Source organism: Triticum dicoccoides, chromosome 2B (assembly GCF_002162155.2).
Source record: "Triticum dicoccoides isolate Atlit2015 ecotype Zavitan chromosome 2B, WEW_v2.0, whole genome shotgun sequence".
In the NCBI taxonomy this organism is placed as follows: Eukaryota; Viridiplantae; Streptophyta; class Magnoliopsida; order Poales; family Poaceae; genus Triticum; species Triticum dicoccoides.
Window position 1 is genome coordinate 784308017 of NC_041383.1, and position 6618 is coordinate 784314634.

A 6618-nucleotide genomic window follows, 5' to 3' on the forward strand; every position below is an offset into this window, starting at 1 on the left:
GCGATTTGGGTGGGATCGTGTGTGTGTGTGCGTGGGCTTGTAAGATCAAGGAGGAAGAAGAAGAAATAGGGTGCTCCAAAATCAGCCGATGCTTTAGTAATTTCATGCAACTTACGTATAGTCACACGCCCCCAAATGAGGGGATACATTCCACGTTGGTTGCCAAAGTGCACCAATGCAATTTTTTTTTCATGATATAGTTTACATTGACCAATATCTATATACCACCATTTTGTTATTGTGTTGAACCAAGACACATGTATCTATTTTTTCACTAGTCTGTGACAACACAAGGACATTCAGCTAGTCAGTCTCTGAATCAAAATATAATACATTATTTGATATTATCATAGTGTCAAAAAAATCTTATATTTTCCCTAAAAAAGTCATATATTTTTATAGAGAGAGAGTAGAAAATAGAACCATAACACCGAAATATTATTATTTTTGAAAGAAATAATGTCAAAGAGATGCCATTAGCTCTTTTTTTAGGTGCTTTTTTTGAGTATTTTTTGTGAGGTGTAAGCTTCCGTTTGGGAATAGTATGAACAAAATTTTATTCACGAATTCAAAAAATGTTCCTTTTTTCCAAAATTTGTTCACAAATTGGAAAAAAAAGCTCGAAGAGTTTCAAATAATGATCGTGCTTTTAAAATTTATTTGGAATTTCAAAAATATTCCTATTTTCATTTTTCTACACAAATACAAAAAAAATGTTCGGATAAATTCAAAAACAATTGGTTACAATTTTTTTATGTTTTTTTTGAAATCCAAATTTGTTGGTGTTTAAAAAAAATCATGTTGTAGTTCATGAAGAATGAAAAAGAAACAAAAAGCGAACTAAGAAAAGAAAAAGAAAAAAGTGAGAAAATTATCAGTTCCCTACAATAACCGATCGCTGAGGGATAGTTGTTGTAGTCCGCGTTTCCTACTTAGCCACTAAAGCTTATTGGCTCATGTGGCTAGTGACGAGCGGTCAACAAGAGGAGTTACAGGGTTTGATCCCTCGCACTGCTATTTCTTTTTGGTGAATGTTTTGAAAAAAAATTGGGAATTTAAATTTTTACGGTTTTCATTTTTTCTCTCAGAAACTAAAGAAATGGTCACGTGTTTGAAAAATATTCCGTAAATTTATATATTGTTCCCGCTTTTGCAAAATTGATAAATGTTGGCATTATCAAATCATGTTCTCAAAATTCAGAAAATGTTCAGGAATTTCAAAAATTGTTCCTATTTAAAAAATTACAAGTTTCAAAATTTGTTCGAGTCGTTCAAAAAATTGTCAGATTTTCAATCATTGCTTACTTTTAAAAGATTTGTTCACAATTTCCTAGAAATATTCGAAAAAAGAACCATAACACCAAAGTATTATTATTTTTCAAAGAGATGCCATTAGCTCCCTGGTGGAACACCACGGCCGGCGGCCGCGAACCCTCGTCATTTCTCTCCCACTTGCGCCGATTTCACCGCACCACCGTAAAAAAGGGGCGACGGCAAGTTAAAAAAAAGGTCGACGGCTAACGGCACGGCGGCGCCATTCGACCGGGTTCCATGGCGGCGCGGTGGCCCCGATCGCCGGAGGAGCGTGCCTAGGCCAGAGGCCGCGCGCTGCCCCATCGAACGGCGCTAGCCGCATCGCGCGCATGACACAAGGCGGCGGAACGACGAGGCGACATTAGGAGGCGACGACGTGCGCGGTGCGGAGGCCGCGCATCGTGATCGTCCAGCGCAGCGCCTCTGTTCTTTCCGCACGCCGTCCGGGGAGACGGTGGTGTGGCGCCATCAGCATATTCGCACGACGGTGGGGCCGTGCGGACCCCGACGGGTCGGAGATCTCGAGCGGGGTAATCAAGGTAGGCATCCCGAGGCCAAGCATTTCGGGATTTTCATTTTAGGGCTCGCAATTGGGGAGAAATCTTAGGATTAGCGTTTCATTATTTTTGGGGGAATTTGACATTAGGGTTCCTGAAAAATATCTGCAATTCCCCTCTGCTCTATGTTAACCGAGCCCCAAAGGTGCTAACTGAATCGTATCATGACATAGTTGCACCGACCGAAAAGATCAAGCATGAGCGCGATTAGTGAACAGAGCAACATAATTCTTCCTGAGCCCAAATGTAGCCAGGCCTTAACTGAATCTTATGGTTAGCATAGTAGTAGCTTTCACAGCCTGTTTGGGGAGACCGAATTACAAGAGTAGCACAAGGGAAAAGCAACAGGCGAAACTACCATATAAAAAGGGAAATTTAACCAGAACCCAAACTAAGCAACTACATTATCTTCAGATTTGGCTGTCCTGCAATGGCTTGAAGTAATCTTGGCACCGGAGGTGTCTCAACTTCAGACAGACACTCAAGAAACTGTACCACCTCACTCATTGTGGGTCGATCAAACTCATCATCTTGAATACACCAGCATGCTACTTTGCAAACTCTTTCAACCTCCTCCAGATTTGCTTCACCTAGCAATTTTGCATCCACCAGGCTTGCAACGTCTCCATCAACAAGACTGCGTGCAACTCGCACCGGGAAATATCCTTCATGAGCGCCATCTCGGGAGGATGATTGCTTACTCGACTTCCTGCTGCCCGATACAATCTCTAACAGAACCATCCCATAGCTGTAAACATCAACTTTTGATGTGATGGAAGTTCTGCTGATCCATTCAGGAGCAAGGTACCCAATGGTTCCCCTCATTGTGGTAACAACCTGACTGAAATCCCTTCCCAAAAGTTTGGCCATTCCAAAGTCCGCAACTTTAGGGGTGAAAGACCCATCCAGACCAGAAGTATGTTCTCTGGCTTGATATCACAGTGTATAATGCAGTCCCGGCAACTTGAATGCAGGTAGGCTAGTACTCTAGCAACCCCAAGAGCTATTTTGTACTTGGTAGTCCAATCCAACACCATGACATTGCTTTGGAAGAGATGGTGATCCAGGGAGCCATTGGGCATGTACTCGTACACGAGTAACCTCCTGTCACCTTGGCAGCAAAAGCCAATCAGTTTAACCAAGTTGACATGCTGGACGACTCCAGTTGAGCTCACCTCAGCCCTGAATTGCTTCTCTCCTTGGCGGACTCCATCAAGCCTTTTCACTGCTATGGCTGTCGAGTCACTCAGCGAACCCTTGAATACTGAACCAAAACTGCCGGCCCCCAACTTCTCTGAGAACTTTTTTGTTGCAGACTGTAAATCGGCATATCGAAATGCAATTATCCCCATGCCACCCTGAGCATCATCACCATACTGCTTATTTTTTCTCATCCAAATCATCAGCAGAAAGATCAAACCCAAAGCGGCAGTGCTTGCACCAACAACAGCACCAATGATCAGTCCCCTTCTATTGGTTTTACTGCTTGGCACTTCTTTTGCAGCGAGGCGAAGGTGAAGAACACTGTTACCTTGTTGCCGAACATTGAGCAGCTTGTCGTGCCAAACGGAGCAGGCACCTTGATCATAGGAGTATGCAGTGCAGGAGCAGCTTCCCAGGCATGCAAATGAGCATTCATCTGCAGTAGTGGCCGTCGCAACGTTCCTGGCATCAGCGGGAAGTTGGACAGAAGTCATACTGTAGAACTTATCTGTCTCGCCGCCGGCTCTACTGTTGTTGCTGTTGCAGTAGAGTGGAGTATTTCTTGTGCATCCAGCCGATCGATCATCAAGCTCCCAGTCTTGAGGTGACCGTATGGAGTAGCCCTTCATGCAGCTGCAGGAGGGGGACGGGACATCGCTGCAGACCGTGAAAGGGCCACAGGTAGCATGGACATCGCACTGAGATTTCGGCACCGTGTAGACGGCCTGCCAATCTTGTGATGACCCCTCGAACCACAGGAGCACCTTCATTTGACCGGAGACTTCCATTATGCCACGTGACAACACTGCCGGATCCTCAATCGCATACTGGACATACTGCTCTTCTTTGTTGCTGGTGAACTGAAGCGAGAGCCATTTCTGACCCACGCTCTCGGGGATGTTGCTGAAGTATTGGCCGCCCCACTCCTCGCTGGACCAATATTGCTTGGACGAGTTGAACATAGAAACAATGGAAGTATCACCATTGTGGCCAGATAACTCGTACGAGTACATGCCGGGAGTCTGGTCAACGGTGTTCTTCCTGGAGACGAGACGGCGGATCAGACCGGTGGAATTGTTCCAGCCTATCTTCCCACCCTGGAGAACAGTGTCGGTTGGGTGATCGTAGCTCTGCCAGAAAACATCAGACGAATTGGGCGCGCCACCGCCGCTGCGGAGGACAAGGTTTCCATTGTCGAGGAGGGCGGCGACGGTGGTGTTGGCCCTGGTGGACCAGACTGTGGTGGCCAGGTGGTGCACGGCGAGGTTGCCGTCGTGGGAGAGCACGAGCCTGCACGCCGTGAGGTTGGCGATGGGGCTCTCGTTGTTGGCGACCCACACGGGGGTGAACTTGGGGACCGTGTGGAACCAGATCCCGAGGTACCACTTGGGCGTGCCGTCAGAGAAGTTGCTCCCTGTCTGGAAGAAGTCGAGCGCGAACCTGCCGTTGAGGGACACCAGCTTGTCGCGGCCGGCGAGCTCTTGGCTGGGCGAGAGGGTGTCCGTGGCGGCGTGGCATTGAGGGAGGGTGGGCAGGTGGAGGGTGATGACTGATGAGCAGGAGAAGCCCGAAGACCGCCGGAGACATGGCTGGATGCATGGAGGAAGAAGACGAATAGTGGGAAGGAGGCACAGTGGGCGTGGTGCTTCTCATACTCTTGGAAATGGCGGTGTCTCTTATATAGAACCACTAGAACCCCAACATGGTGATCGAATGATTCGTTTCTCATACACATACGCTGAACGAGAAACATAGTGGCCAACTGGCTTATGGAAAAGGCTGGTACTTTAGCCGCGTTCGCTGTACAGAGGCACAGTGGGCAAGTGGCACGCGTCACGGATCATCCATGGGAACCTAGTAGGAGGGTTGCCGGAGACTTCAGTTTTTTTAGAGAAAAGGTGTCGGCCGAGCCAGAGAAAAGGCTCGAACCTAACCCGGCTTTGAATTAACAAAGCCATCAACCGGCCAGGATTACAAGAAAGCGTACAACAAAATAGAAACAGAAACGGCAAAGATACAGAGAGCTGTGGCAGCTTACGACCTATTTGTGATACAGGCAAACAAGAGATAGTAATAGGAGCCTAGCCAAGATCACCAAGGTCAGACGCCATGAGCAAAGCCACACCAGCAGCAGGGTGAGGGCAGGAAGAAACCAGCATCGAAAACCAACATCTACTCGCCTACTCCCGCAGAACATGCCAAGGTCAACAAGCCACTCGCTTCTACCTCCGAAGAAGACAACAATCCTCTCGCCCTGGCTCGAAGGGCGCCGAACCGTCAGAAGGTAAAGTGCTCCCCCTAGAGCCGAATGGACAATGCCGCCTGGCAGCTCGGGCATGAGGGAGCAGAGCAGCTCCTCTGCTGGGATCCCACGACCTCACCACCACCTGGGCAGCCACCCAACCAGACGCAAGCTGAAGAGTGCCTACACAAGATGAAGACCGCACGGAGAAGACGGAGAACAAGGAACATCTCGCCGCCACACTGCCCTCACCAAGCAGAAAAGCACCATCCACACCTCCACGAACCCCAGACGACGCCTCCAAGAAGGGAACGACGTCGACACGTCGCCGCCGCCCACAAGGGGATCTAGGACTTTCGCCCCATGCAGGAGCGTGGAAGAAGGAAGCAGACAGGGATCTCGACGAGGCCTCCAAGAAGGGGACCGACTCCAAGAAAATGGAGACGGCCTCGCCGTAGCCACCAAAGGCCAAGGGTTTCCCCCGGTCCCACACTCCACTCCCAACCACCCGAACCCGAGAGCACGAGCCGACGCGACAAAGCCGCCATGGCCGGATCAGGCCGGTGGGTGCATCTGCGAGCGGAGGGAGTCGATCTTCACCAGACAGAGCACGCCCGCCACAACCTCGTCGCCCGCACGACCGAGGTTGCGGTACAGCCCTCGCGGCCGCCGCTCGCCGTAGAGCCGGCGCCGCCCTCACAGCCCGGGGCCGCCGTCCCGGCATCCACCCACCACGAGCATCTCCACCAACACAGGGAGCAGCCCCGGCACCACGCCAGAACGGCGGACCAGACCACCACCACATCCACCGGGGAAGGGGGCCTGCGGCGCTCAAACACCCCAGATCCAGCCGGAGGGCAACCCCAAGAACCGGAGCAGGGGCAGCACGCCCAGGCCGAGCAGAGGGGCCACAACCCCTAGTCGTCCCCCCGCCGGTCAAGAGAAGGACCATAGGCCGCCACCAGCGCAATCTGGAAGGGAGGCCGCCATGGCGGCCAGACGGGCGGCTGGATCTGAAGCCACCCCGAAGCCGGCCGGGACGGCAGCCGCCATGGCCGACGCCGCAGAGGCCAGCTCCGGGGCTGAGCACCGCGCCAGGAGAGGATGCTGGAGAGTAAGGGTCGTCGTCGGGAGGAGAGATGGGGCGCAGATCCTGGCAGGGGAGCACGCAGGGACGCCCCGCCGCCGCCAGCAACCGCACGGGCGAAGCCCGGGACGGCCGCCGACGACGGCGGAGGGAAGAGGAGGCGGGCGGGGGGTGCCTGGCGCCGGATCTAGGGGTACGCCCCCATGTCGCCCAGG

At 51.3% G+C, this 6618-nt stretch overlaps 1 pseudogene; it reads right to left on the reverse strand.

The window, feature by feature from the left end:
* Window positions 1-2118: 2118 nt before the first annotated feature.
* LOC119366287 lies at window positions 2119-4661 on the reverse strand (annotated as a pseudogene).
* Window positions 4662-6618: the final 1957 nt, after the last annotated feature.